Source organism: Cornus florida, unplaced genomic scaffold (assembly GCF_030987335.1).
Source record: "Cornus florida cultivar Cherokee Brave unplaced genomic scaffold, ASM3098733v1 CherokeeBrave_3.0.0_Hap2_Chr08, whole genome shotgun sequence".
NCBI lineage: Eukaryota > Viridiplantae > Streptophyta > Magnoliopsida > Cornales > Cornaceae > Cornus > Cornus florida.
Genome location: NW_026775578.1, coordinates 25,308,234 through 25,323,991, shown reverse-complemented (window position 1 = coordinate 25,323,991; position 15,758 = coordinate 25,308,234). Strand labels below are relative to the sequence as shown.

The 15,758-nt window shown below is 34.9% G+C and overlaps 1 pseudogene; it reads right to left on the bottom strand.

The window, feature by feature from the left end:
* Positions 1 to 852: 852 nt before the first annotated feature.
* On the bottom strand, positions 853 to 3,769 carry LOC132270899 (glucan endo-1,3-beta-glucosidase, basic isoform-like; annotated as a pseudogene).
* Between the last annotated feature and the right edge of the window lie 11,989 nt (positions 3,770 to 15,758).

The window sequence follows — 15,758 nt, the reverse complement described above, 5'->3', positions numbered from 1 at the left end:
AACTCTGGGCAAGTGATATTAAGTTTTGAAGTGAGTAAATAAATAAAAATTTTAGTTATTTATTTATTTATTCTTTTGGTAAGGTGAGAATGAGAGATAATATGACTTTACAAATGGGAGATTTTATCGAAGATTTTATGTTTCGGTAAACACATATAACACATACAAGTGAGGAGTGAGGAGAGAAATCGAGGTGAAAGAAGATATGGTATGAATATGAAAAAAAAAAAAAAAATTGCAATGACTTCCATATGTAATTTATTTTTGTTTTTTAACACAAAATGCAAGTGAGTGCAAATGAAGAATTTCATTCATACAAATATAGAAAGGTAACGTAAAATGGATCCTAACTTGAAAATTAGGTCCTATAAGATTTCTTGAAATGATGCAATTACAAGGTTTTGCCTTATGGTTTGGTTGGAGGAGGGATGAAAAAATAGATGAAAAGGGGAGGGGAGGGATTGACGGGAAAATATATATATATATATATATAATGTCATGCATATTAGATATAGAAGTAGATAACCTCAAATATTGTTATTGATGGAAGAGACTATTATTTGAAACTCAAACCGAAACTAGCTAGCTATTTAGACATTCTTTTTAACAAGAGAAGAGAAGTGAAAATCTTGGGAGGTGCAATGGGAGGGGCTGGGCCAGAGGAAGGCACCCATTGCGAACTCTCTCTTGTACGCCAAGTCCCCATGCGTGGATAAGCCATATTCAGCAAGGAGGCTGTCAAGCTTCCACTCCGGCATGTCTTGGTAGTCCTTCTTGGTGTATCTAGGGTAGTGTAGGGGCATCTGAAAGAAGTTTACACTACTACTTCTGCTCTTCATTTTGCTCTCCATCTCTACCTCTACTTGCTCACTCAAACACTTCTGCTTGATTTTTTAGTTGTGCCGCTGTGTAATGCCGTATTGTTGGGGGTTGCCTTTTATATACACTCCATGGGTGTCCTTCAGAGGAAGGCTCTATAGGCATGTACACTGTCACAATGATGGAATGACGTACCTTCTTATGCCACACACGTACACACACACACAGGCACTATAGATGCATGAACTAAGGCTGTGATAGTGTGATGGGTTGTACTAATTTAGCTCAACGAAATGAGAATAAAAGTTCCATAGCCACATGATAAGTGTGTGTGTGTATATATATATATATATATATATATCTATCTCTCTTTGGGGAGAGAATTATCTTATGATATATGAAAGCAGTTATATATGCCCAACTCGATTGTTTTGGGGCAATTTAACTATATATGCCCAACTTGATTGTTTTGGGGCAATTTAAGTGTTTGGAAACAAGTAACATTGACATTAAAACTGCTTGTAATTTCATTGATCACAAAGAAATTATGTTAAGCGATATGGAATTTCTATATGTGCAATGACAATGTATATGCTTTATACATGCACTTAATGTATTGCTGTAACATGGAGCCTCATTGATCCTAGATAAGCTTATAATAGTTTACTCTATCAGGGAGCTAATATGCCTTCTATATATGATTATTACCCTAGTATTAGTTATTTGTCAATTGAGGTACTCTCTCTCTCTCTATATATACACACACATACACACATATAATAGTATTAGTTATTTGTGAATTGATGGTTACTTTTTCTTTTCTTTTTGTATGGTCTGAGCAAAAGAGGCAATTTATTTAATATAATATTTTTTTTTTCGGATACTTTTTTTTTTTTTTGATCCTGTAAAGTTAGGGTTAGACTTGTCATTTCATCTAAAATTAGATGGTAAAACCAAGAAAAGTGGTTAGTGAATATCGCCTCTTGTTTTAAATTTTAATTCTAATACTCCAATTCCATACAGTGGAACACACACTAAAACTATTTTCCCATATCAAATTTTCCTGCGGGCGCATCAAACATTACAAAGAGAATACTCTTTCCGTTTTAAAATAGTTGTCTATTTTGAAAACTGTGACTCAATGCACCAAACATTGCAAATAGATCATTCTTACCTTCGTCGGAAAATAGCTGTCTTCGAAATTAATTGGGTACTTGGGTTGCTTATTTGGAAGAAAAAGTCCCCAATGCTTCTCAAATTCTGGGCTCTTTCGACTCTCATCAAACATAGCAAACACACAAGTCTCTATAGGGTCACCAGGCTTTTTAGGAGTGCCTCCCTTGACATGCTGAATCAAATTGTTGTTATAAGTCCTTGCATTATCAATCGTGGCCGCTTCGTCACCAGCTGAAGGCCAACCGGTCTCCGACACTACAATTCTCAGGGAAGCGCCGCCGGCCTTTTCAAGTGCAAAATAAACAGCATCCAACAGGGCATCAAAAAGATTAGGGTACCCTCCAGAAGGTGCTCTAAAAAGAGCATAATCGAGGTTAACGTCCCTGGGGTTGTCTGTGTAAGCAAAATATGGGTACAAGTTAACAAGTAACGGGGCACCATTGTTCGCTAGGAACCCAATGATGGGATCAATAAATGATCGAACATCGGGCTTGAAAATTGTTTTGGATGCAGGGTACGAGTCTTGAATGAGAGTAGTGTCAATGGCAGTGGAAACTGGGATCGACTTCATTTCCTACCGCGATGTACTTGAATATGACGGTAGGATAGCTTTTTACATTCCTTTGGACCCATGAATCGGCATTGGCTTGGCTTGAAACAAGATTTTGAAGCTCGGTGTTTGGGACACCTAAAATGACCTCAATGTTGGAGCCTCCAAGTGCTTGAAGAGCAGCTTGGTCCGAATCATAGAGTCGCATTCTTCGGATGTTGTTCTGCATGTAAAGTGCCACAACTTCTCGGTTGGGTGGTAGTCCATCACCTAGCATTCCATAACAAACTCCTATTTGGGCATCTGCATTGGATTCAACTCATTAAACATCAACTTATTGTATTTTTTTCACACAAATATTGCTGATTTTTCAGTTTTGAGAAATTTTCCAACAAAAAAGAACATGATGTTTAAACAGGGGTGAAATTAAACAATTAGAACATGCTTTAAACAGAGAGTTGCAAGTGTTTTGTTGGAGGTATCTTTGAAATCTATATATAGCATGATAAAATTAAAATCTGTATCTAAACTAGAATGGTTTAAGTTGGTGTGATGGAAGGGTCAACGCATGCTCAATCTAAGGTATAAAACATGCAATGCAAGTCCGACCCATGCCACCCAAACTTTTACATAAACTTTCCAACCTACGCACAACTGATACTCAAATTCTTAAGTCGGGTGGAAATTTTCTTGTATAAAACTAAAATAAAAAACAAAAAAAACAGTATTTATAAAACTATAAAAGACTACTTTACTGATATTTTTTTTAACTTGGTTTTCAGAAAACTATTAACTACCAAATATATATTTGTACTATTTTCTGATTCTTAGTTCAGTCCGTATAGAAAACTTTATATGAAAACTAAACTAAACAGACCCTAAAAAAGACCCAAAAGGCCATCTAGTGTTCGTTAAAAAAAAAAAAAAAAAAAGAGGTCCAAAATATGATCCTACAAATTTGGCATTAAAGCAAAGCCACTGAAATGGTGTCAATAGTACTAAACTCAGAGCAATGATACCACAAAAATGGGGGAAGGGAGAGAGTGAGAGAGACCTGCAGATTTCAGGCTAACCACTAGCAGAGCAACCACAAGGACTAAGCCAATAACAGAATGGTTCTTAGTAGCCATGGAGAAGAAGCTGTGATAGTTTGGAGATATAGTTAACACTTGATGTATGTGTCTATACATATATATATATAAATAGTGAGAGAGAGAGATTGTGTGTGTATGTGGAAATTAAGGATAGGAGTTGCAGTAGAGAAGTAAATGATGGGGACTCCAACAAGTCTACTGCCGGGTCAATCCATGAATCCATCATCCATGGAAATTAAGCAATCGACAAGACGCACCCACCTATCTATATCATTCCACCACGCCTATGACTATGAGCTTATTGCTGGACTCACTGATTTCCTTTGAAAAGTCTTGGTTTTAATTTCCATGTCTTCGTAGAAATGTTTACTAATACATTATATCCAATCTCATCAACCTTTCATATATATTATATACACGGGGGGCCAGGATTTTGTAGTTGGGGGCCAAACTTTGAAGCAACTGTAAAATTAATTCAAGCCATTTTTTTAATTTTTTTTTTTACTATTCATTATACATACAAATATATATATCTAAAAAAAAAATGAAGAAAAAGAAAGCAATTTAAAGAAGGTTTTTTATTTTTATCAAACTTCCCTAACACAAATAAGATTTAAGCCAAAATTTACAGAAGTTTCAAATAAACAACTAGACATTAATTTATAAACAAATACAAATTTAATGTAATAATAATGCAAATTAATAATCTAGCAAAAACTGAAACACATTATGTATAATACATATTAAACTATCAATCTTTCATTATTTTCAATTATCAAATAATAGTACAATTGTATAAAGAGAATAATTTAAAAGTGAAGTCTCTAATTCAGAGGTCCTTTACACCAATCTTCGTCAAATATGAGCAAAGACTACGTTTGAACCAATTACCAGTCTCATATTTCGAGCTACATAAAAATAAGTATGAATTGCAACATTAAAAAATTAAATGTTGATTTTTTTTAAAAAATACATATATTATATGTATAAAAAAATATGATTATATATTCCATCCGTCCCAAAATAGTATAATTTCCAAAGCAGACAACTATTTTAGGACAGATTGAGTAATTTATACGGTATTTGAGAATCTGACTTATTCATTACTCACTTTTGATTTCAACTTAAAAGTGTGAGAGATTTTTTTGATTTTGCAAGTTGGAACCAAATCGGAGAATCAATTAATAAAATTTGGGGTAAAGTATATATTGACAAAATGAGATTTTTGTTTAATTGATTGATAATATTATATACTTTAAGTTATATATATTTCTAATAATGTACAACAGAGTATTTTTTATAATAAGGTAAAACGTATGTGAATATGTAAGTTCCATTTCAATCTCCTTTTTAATATTGACAGATGTTTTAAACTGAAAAACAAAACAAAAGATAAAAAGGAGATTGAAATGGAACTTACATATTCACATACGTTTTACCTTGTTATAAAAAATAAAGTTAAAATTCTTATTTAGACATCAGTTTAAAACAACTAGCCACAATCAGTATATACAACCACTACTATACAAAACTTGAGTATATTATATACACACACACACAATCTTATTATATTGCAGCCGCGTACAGGTAACCATTTTAAAAGACAATTTGCATAGGACACTGGAGACTTCAAGAACATAAATGTAACGACCCAAGCTGATGCCAAAATTTAAAAAAATTTCGGCATAACCTCCCCTAAAAATGGTCCTTTAACAACCTGTCCCAATACACAAAACACATAGTATAATCCAGCATCCCATTCATCCGTTCATTATACCTCAACATAGTTTCTCTCATGGTGGAACATCCACACACCAATTAATCAACTTATCATAATTACAGTCCCAAAATACATGGTTAAGATCTAAAGTCCCTGTCTTACAACGTTACATGATACAATTGCATGGAAATATATACCATAATTCCATTAGTTTCATTTACATCAAACAAAAGATAAATTCGTTTTTAAGTTACAAGGCCATGAATACTAATTTAGTTACATTTTCACAACTATGAGTATACATAGAATGGTTAAAATACAAAATAGTAAACAACCTTCTAACAAATTTCAAACTTGAGGTGGATTGTCATCCACCGGTTCATTTCCAAGACCTGAAAAAGTAATATAAATAGTAGGGTGAGCAAATATGCTCAGTAGGTGACGCTTAAGACGCATCTCTTGAAGTCCCGTGAATCCAAACAAAGCATAGACCAATGGGAATAGGGATCATACAACGTTGGGGAAGGATACAACATGGTTACCAATCTCAACACAAATGACAAGATGCAATGGAGATGCAAATGCATGCCGATGTCGCTCCCCATTTTCAAATTTAAGATCATCACTTTCAAACTGTTAATACAGCCCGCCCTTTGGTGACCCCGCAGCGACACGAGAGAAGGATTGGCTAGTGTCCCTGACCCTTGGTAACCCCGCGACATCATTATGGGGTCCAGCTAGCTCAACCACACTAGGGCGACTTCCTAGTCCCCTCTAGGCTATATTAACCTCCGGCCCATTGGTAACCCCGTATCGACTGGGTTTGTATAAAACCATTTCATCAAAAACACATCCCCAAAATTCCCCGTTTCCATTTCAAAACATTTTTCCATCATGCAACCCCATGATTCACATGTATAGCTCATGCCTTTAATGTTAAATCAATGAGGGATTATCATAAAACACACTAGAGCATGCTTTCCTACATCATTTATAGCATAAGAACAATATAATACGCATAAACTCATGGTACAGCATGTTTTTCATATAACAACATTAAAACAAGCTTCCACATATTCACATAGGTACTAATCATGGCATTCAAAATAACAACTAACACAATTAAGCATGCTATATCACAAATAAAGTAGAAAACTCACAAGGGTGCAAGAAAAATGTGAATTAGGAAGCCCCTACCTCAAGATTTCACAAAACCCTTGAAATGGGTCTTGAATTTCGAAATCCAAATGGTGCATAAAAATTGAAATTGATGGTATGGATGCGTAGAGCTCGTCGTGGGCTTCGTTTTGCCTCAAACGGCACCTTAATCCGATAAGAGATGAGGGATTAATCAAGACTTGAATTTGTAAACTAAAAAAAAAAAAACAAAAAGCCGAGAGAGATACAGACAGAGACGGGAGAAAAGACGTTAAAGTCCACTATAGACGACTCAACGTGAAATGATGCTGTAATGACACTTAGCATGGAAAACCATGCAAGAAACATTTTACCATAGACATTTAAGCACGTAAGCACATAAGCAGTTAAGCATGCTTGCTCAAGTAATAAACAAGTAGCAAATAGTCAAATACACAATGAAATCAACATCCCACGCAATCCTATGTGGGCCTCTACCCGTCGTCCTAATGGTTTTCGAACCATGGGCTCTGATACCAAATTTGGAACGACCTAAGCTGATGCCAAAATTTTAAAAAAAATCGGCATAACCTCCCCTAAAAATGGTCCTTCAACAACCTGTCCCAATACACAAAACACATAGTATAATCCAGCATTCCATTCATCCGTTCATTATACCTCAACATAGTTCCTCTCATGGTGGAACATCCATACACCAATTAATCTAACTTATCATAATTACAGTCCTAAAATACATAGTTAAGATCTAAAGTCCCTGTCTTACAACGTTACATGATACAATTGCATGAAAATATATACCACAATTCCATTAGTTTCATTTACATCAAACAAAAGATAAATTCGTTCTTAAGTTACAAGGCCATGAATATTAACTTAGTTACATTTCCACAACTATGAGTATACATAGAATGGTCAAAATACAAAATAGCAAACAACCTTCTAACAACTTTCAAGCTTGAGGTGGATTGTTGTCCACCGGTTCATTTTCAAGACCTGAAAAAAAATAATATAAATAGTTGGGTGAGCATAAAGCTCAGTAGGTTACATTTAAGACACAATTCTTATGTCCTTGTGAATCCAAACAAAGCATAGGCCAATGGGAAATAGGGATCATGCAATATAGGGAATTAAAACAATATGCACGTTAATTCCAATTATAAACCATGCAGTGCAATGAAATGCAATGCATGCTAATGTCACTCCCCATTTTCATTCATAAAACCATCACTTTCAAATGTTAATACAGCCCGCCCTTTGGTAACCCCGCCGCGACACAAGAGGAGGATTGACTATCGACCCTAGACCTTTGGTAACCCCACAGCGTCATCGAGGGGCCAGAATAGCTCAACCACGCTAGGGCGACTCCCTAGTCCCTTCTAGGCTATATTAACCTTCGGCCCGTTGGTAACCCCGCAGCGACCGGGTTGATCAAAATTATTTAACAAAACTCTTCTCCCAAAATTTCCCCCATTTTCATTTCAAGACAAATTCTCCCATTTCATACTTCCCAATGACATGTGCATGGATGTATATATGTTCTATACATTCAATGTCATGGCATTTAAAATTCTACACTATAAAATTAAACATTCAACATATTCAACATCTCCCAAGTAATTATTAACACATTAAGATACAACAAAATACATTTAAGCATGTTTTACACATAAAACAACTCACATTCATACACATGAATTTCTCTAGACAACATTTAAAATAATCATTGATACAATTAACTTCTAATTAAGCATGCTTGACACAACAAAGGAGTATAACTCACAATGGAACAAGACGGTAGTGGATTAAGGTGTCCCTACCTCAAATTTTACACAAAACCCTTAAAATGGGTCTTGAATTTTGAATTCCAAGGAGGGCACCAAATCTGGAATTGTTCGTATGGATGCGTAGAGCTCGTAGTGGGCTTTGTTTTGCCTCAAACGGCACCTTAATCCGCCAAGAATTGAGAGAGAAATCAAGGATTGAAGTTGAAAAAGAAAAAGAAAAGGAAAAGACAGAAGCAGCGAGAGAGAGAGACTTAAGCTATCCGAGAGAGAAAGCAAATTGGAAACTAAATGGGTCTGTAATGACCCTTATATCACAGGTAGGCCTCACAGTGGAAAAAGTCATTGTTTACTAATTATATATATAGATAAAGTCAAAAACTTTACATTCTCCCCAACTTTAAAACTGTTAATACAGCCCGTCCTTTGGTGATGCAAATGTATGTTGATGTCGCTCCCCATTTTCAAATTCAACATCATCACTTTCAAACTGTTAATACAGCCCGTCCTTTGGTGACCCCGCAGCGACACGAGAAGAGGATTGGCTAGTGTCCCTGACCCTTGGTAACCCCGCGGCATCATTATGGGGCCCAGCTAGCCCAACCACACTAGGGCGACTTCCTAATCCCCTCTAGGCTATATTAACCTCCGGCCCGTTGGTAACCCCGCAGCGATCGGGTTTGCATAAAACCATTTCATCAAAAACACATCCCCAAAATTCCCCGTTTCCATTTCAAAACATTTTTCCATCATGCAACCCCATGATTCACATGTATAGCTCATGCCTTTAATGTTAAATCAATGAGGGATTATCATAAAACACACTAGAGCATGCTTTCCTACATCATTTATAGCGTAAGAACAATGCAATACACATAAACTCATGGTACAACATGTTTCTCATATAACAACATTAAAACAAGCTTCCACATATTCACATAGGTACTAATCATGGCATTCAAAACAACAACTAATACAATTAAGCATGCTATATCACATATAAAGTAGAAAACTCACAAGGGTGCAAGAAAAATGTGAATTAAGAAGCCCCTACCTCAAAATTGCACAAAACCCTTGAAATAGGTCTTGAATTTCGAAATCCAAAGGGTGCACAAAAACTGAAATTGATGGTATGGATGTGTAGAGCTCGTCGTGGGCTTCGTTTTGCCTCAAACGGCACCTTAATCCGATAAGAGATGAGGGATTAATCAAGACTTGAATTTGTAAACTAAAACAAAAAAAACAAAAAGCCGAGAGAGATACAGACAGAGACGGGAGAAGAGAGAATGAGATTACAGAGCTTTCAAAAACGTGGTCTTATGACCACTTAAACATTAGTGGGTCCCACCTATTTTTTTCTTTTCTTTTCTCTTTTTCTTTTTCTTTTAAATTACAGACATTACAATACAAGTCACCACCATGTGCTATCATAAGAATTTAAAGTTGAAACTGTTTTCTTCTTTGATTTTAATGCGTTAAGCATAAAAAGCCAACCTAATTCATTGTCATGACATTAACTGATTTACTAGACAATTGGACACCGAGTTAATGGTAGCTTGACCAGTTAGCCCACTTGGTTAGGTGACACCCCACAATCCACGCCGTGGCTCGGAAAAGTGAAGGGGATGCGCATATTCCGGTGTTGATTATCATAAAAGTCTTTAACATCATTGTCATATACTCCGTATATGATATGTCTAGAATCCCTGTATTGGATGTGGAAATTATACCAACTCTTAGTGATGGAATTCTCTCTCAATTTTCTATTTAATATCTTGGGTTTCAATTTCTTAATTATATTTTCAAAAAAAAAAAAAAAAAAAAATCTTAGTTATATTTGTTTAGAAAATTTCTTGCAAGAACCACTTGGATTCTGACCAAATGTATACATTGTGTAACAAATGTTTGAGTAGGACTTTTGTTAGAAATTTATCTAAAATTCATTTATTACATGACAAAAATTTATTGACTACAGAAATGTGATGGTGAAGCTTTCAAATTAGCTTCCAAAGAAGCTTTGAAATTCTTGGGCAACAAGTGCTATTTGGATTTCAAAGGAAGCTTTGTAATATACTTGGACACCAAGTATATTTTTGGCTATAAATAGCCTTGTATTCATTAGATGAAAAACATCCTAGAGGCATCCAAGAGTAAGACAATATTCGGATCAAGAGAGTATATTAGTTTTGTGTGTGTGAGAAAATCTTTTTTTTTTTTTTTTGTGTACAATCTTCAAGAGAGAGTTGAAGTTTGTATTTGGGTGGGTTTTCTCTTTGTGTAAACCATATACTATTTGGGGTATTTCTTGAATGTTGAGTGAATTTTTTTTGTTGGTGAGTGAGTGGTGTGAGAAGAGACATTATTGTGAGGAAAAACCAAAATGTTCTTCAGTTTGTAATCTTCTTCTTTATAGTGATACGAATCATCATCGCCCGTGGACGTAATCTTATTTGTAAAGGTGTATCTCGTTTGTGTGTGCCTATTTATTTTCTTGTCATTATTTTTTTCTTATTCTCATAAACTCCAATTCGACCCATATTTGATAACAACTTCAAAAATAAATTTCTAGATATATATTTTTTTAGAGTAAAAGATATGCCGTCTCTTGTGATAGTATTTACAAGAAAGAAAATGTTGCAAAAGAAATGACCGTTACAATTTATAGCTATCTATGGCTAAAAAAATTCTAGAAATTTTTTTAGTAGCAAATGATCTCTATAAATTAGAAAAATTGCAAATAAGTGGCAAATCACGAAATTAGACAACCCACAAAAATTCAAAACTAACTTATCCTAGCCACATTCTAAAGAAAAATTATGTGACTGCGTTGTAGAGCTTGTCGCAAATTTATTTATGCAGAAAACATATATCATATATTGTATATTTATTTTTATTTTTATACCATGGACCAGTCTGGGAAGGAGTTTTTCTGAAATTGGGATAAAGGTGCAATGAATCTGATTCAATATTGAAAACATATACATATATTGTACATTTATTTTCATATGCTTGAACAGTCGCATCATATGTCTACAAGTTAAATAAGAATCACATCAATAATATTAATAGTATTTTGTATAATGGGATCATATGTCGATAAACACTACTCCGATTAACGAGAAAGACAGCCATATTGCACAGAAGTCTAGTTTTGTATAATCTATGGAATAAATGAGTATAGTTTTTATCATCTTACATGCTGTTCTGATTATAAACTGTGCTAGGACTGATTCATTGCTTGAAATGGTGTGTGTTGTTACATCTGCCTGTTTCCAACAGGGGTACGGACGTCATACAAACCAGGATTTTAATCAAGCCTTCCAACCCAAGGTAGGCAAGAAAATTCTAATCAAAATTTTGAATGGTTTAGAGCATCTCCAATAGACTCTTTCAAATTAGGCTCTTCGAATTTGTCACATCAGCATTTTTCAATAGCCACATCAACATTTTTCATAACCACGTCAGCATTTTAGAGTCTCCAAATTTTAGCTATCGCATGTACTACAATGGTGAATTTTTGCTCTAAAAAAATATTAATATTTTAATATTTTTAAATTTTAAAATAAAATTTATTTTTTAACTTTTTCCTAACGGCTATATTTTTTATATTATATAAACAACCATTTGTTTATCTTATCATTATTACATTCATCTCAACTAGTTCTACCAAAATATCAATTCACATTTCTTACAATCTCAAAATTCCAATGGGTGCCTCATCACAATTTTTTCCTTTGTCAGACTCTAATTCTTCATCTTCTTTATCATCATCTTCATTAGATAACGTTATTGACTCAATGATTAAATTATTTAGTCAATATGTATGAAATCTTGTAAACAATATAATATCTAATATTATTTGATTTATTAATTTATAGCGAAAACAGAGACATTTTTTTTTTAATAAAAAAAATCATATTTTAAAATAAATTTCAATTAAAACTTTTTTTCAATTTTTTAAAACATTTTTTTTGCCCAAAAAAGCCTTTAAGGCACTGTTAACAGCTCTTTGGTTCAATTATTTTGAGGAAAAAAAAAAAAGATCAAAGTAAGCCAAAAATTTGAGTTTTAGCTTTTATTTCAGCTAAACATGCCCTTAGGAACAGTGTTTTAGGCCCGTACAGTATTCTAACCTTAATTTAAAAAATAAAAGAAAACAAAAATGGTCCCACAAAAAGTGAGCCCAATCACCCTTTCTGGCGACCTCCATGGAAAGCCTAAATTTGAGGCCTACTTTTTCCATATTCCATTGGAGCATACAATCTCCAAAAGCTACTCCATTTTCGCCAAACAGAGCACTAATGGAACTGCTCTTAGTGTCCATAACTTGTTTGTTGATTTATGGGATTGACGACGGCCGTTCCAATACGCCAAACTGAATGTAGTGAATGTGTGGTTCAAGAAAAGCCTTTTATGTCAAATTTAAATTTATAAAAACCACTACCAACACTACTACTAACGTAGCAAGAGTGAGTAGGAATCGTCCCAAGGGATTATACGTGTTGGAATTTTAACTTCGACTCTAGCGTACCAAATGATTGCAAAAGAGAATTGGGTTGGTTGATTACTTCTAGAAAAGAATTAATTAAAATGTAATAAGATAAAGAGTAAGTAAGAAGGAAAGGTCTTGGGGTGTAGAGATCACCACCAAATAATACTATTCCAAACCATAATCAAGTGACTAATGAGGGAAATGAATGTGTTGCAACAATGTTGTGTGTATAAAAGACATTCAATTGGTAAGGGTGACTCAACAAGTGCAAATTGTCTCAATCAACATGTGTGAGGCCACAATACATCTATTGGTAGAGGAATATATTGTCTAGACATCATGTGAAGAGAACAAAATATCAAATCAAGTCATTGAACCTTTCATTAAGCTCATAGTCCAAGCAATCCATAAGGATGACTTAGTTAAACATGCATTATCTAAACATCATGTGAGAGGCCACAATTTATCTATTGGGAGAGGAATAAATTGTCTAAACACATGTGAAAGATACAACATATCATAACTAGTCATTAATCATTCATTAAGCTCACAATCCACATGCAACACAATATTAGAGGAATATGCCATTTGGACTCACAAGCATGGAACATCAAACATCAAGAGTAGATTGTCCTCCCATCTAACATTATACTACCACTACACTAAATCTACATTACTAGCATGAAAATAAAGCTATCTAGACTAGGGGAGAGGCACAAGCCATCAAGAATAGGCATAAACCATCAAATGAACCAAAATAGCATTCATTAAGCATATCATCTAAATAATCTCTAGATCTATAGCATCAATACACATAGACATGCATCAAAAACACTAAATCTAGAGATAAGCACATGAATATCCTACTCTAGCATACATAGACATATGGGCAGAATAGAATAGTCAATTGGAAGCATTAAACCATACAAATCATGAAATAATCAAGATTTATATATACATGAACATCAAGATGTATCATACAACACTAATCCCTCAATAATACATAAGATTAGAGTATAGAAAGCATGCTTGGGGCTAACTCTAGCCCCAAGGGATGTCTAGACACTCATGGTAGTGATGATCCAACCCTCAAGGGCTAACTCCATGGCTGCTCCTTGTTGGTGAAGATCTCCTCCAATGGTGCTCTAGCTTCCCTCCTTCCTCCTCTCCAAGAATAGCCTCCAAGATGATTTTCAATGTGTGACAAGAGACTCTAGACTCCCCTCCAAAAAGTGTATCATATTCCTTATATAGGTAGGTCAAATACACCCTATGATGAGCTGTGGTCGTGCAAGGCATATTCTCCAATGATTGGGTGAAGGACGGAATAAATGAGCTGGACTTTAACTTTTTCTCGCTGGAGGAAGTTTGATCGATCGAACCTTAACTTGGATCGATCGAAGATGGGTTCGATCGATCGAACTGCATCTTGGATCGATCGAAGTGGTCTGACTCCTCCGGATAAGGACAAGGCTGAGATATTTCGAAGATATTTATGGGGAAAAGGACAAAAGTGGTTGGTAGGCGTACAGCTGTGGATAAGATCAATCATTTGAATAGGACAAAATAGGGTTCGATCGATCGAAGGTGATGTTGGATCGATCGAACTTGGAATTTCAGCAAAGGCCAATGTTAGATCTATCGAGAAGTACTGTGATCGATCATAGATGTTCGATCGATCGAACTTTTCAGCTGCACAACTTTGATTCCTTTTTGCTCATTTCTTTCTCCACTTTGCTCCCTCCTTTGGTTTATCTCAAGATTGCTTCAATTAAGCTCTTATTTGGCTAAGTTAGCTCAATTTTGGGATTAGTGCCTGAAAATATAAATAACACGTAATAAGTCTAAAACGGCAAAGTAAGATAGATAAAGGTACTAGAATGCTTAAGCTTAACGAGTTTAAATACGCACTTTTCAGTGCTCATCAGGGATTATCCATAATCCAAGCTTTGTTGACATAAAAATGGGCTTCGAGGGCATTTGCAAGAAGGCTGTGCTTATTGTCGGGAGCAGTTCTCTAGGTTACGCACATTCACATTTCACAAATTGTCCACTACGGTTTCAAATTCCTCGAGTTTGGATTCTCTGTTGTAAACTTGTTATCCCCCTCCTCTAGTGGTGTTGTACATTTTTCAACACGTTATATCTATTTTTCAACATGTTACATCTGTTTTTCAACACATTATATCTATTTGAAAAAAAAGTAAGTGTTGAAAATAAGTATAATAGTGTTGAAAATTGCTGCAACACCAAAATTTACCGAATCCTGACACCGAATCCCTCACCTCCCATTTGAGGGAGGAGAAGTTATACCGTTAATGATGGATTGATTACAGTGGGCTGTTCTCAACTCTCAAAATCAGTAGGTTATAACTAAAGCCTTGTTCACTGATCCATTGCATATGCATACATGCTTCATCAGCTATTGCTTGCTACCATCCTCTTCAATGCTTCAGTTTCTTGGCTGTCTTCTTGGAGGGACGTTGGTGCTTTGTCGTTTTATCGTTGCTGTCGACTCTTTAGGACCATTGTTTGGTGCTATTATTGCGTAAATTATAATTTGGCATCCATTGTTGGATACAGATAAAATGTGCGGACATTGTAAATCAAGACAAGAGTGCATCTTCAAACAAGGTGCATTTTCAAGCTTTTACCTTGATTTCAAGTTTGCTTAGTTTATGCCTAAGGTTCCAGAAATTGGTCTGCAATTAATTTGAAACATTCAGCCAAATTTAGAAGAGTTTAAATTTATAGCATCAAAGAAGATGCCCCAATCACATTGCTATTGATTCGGTGAAATTCAGCCAATTCAGACTCATTTTCAAATCAACCAAAATAACCGACTTGAGATTAACTAGGTAGGAAGTCATCATGGTAGATCTTCGCAAAAATTGCACCGTAGCGTATACAACTTTTCATGTTTAGAAAGTCTTGCACTGCGGTCATATTCTTGTCTAATTTGAGAAGT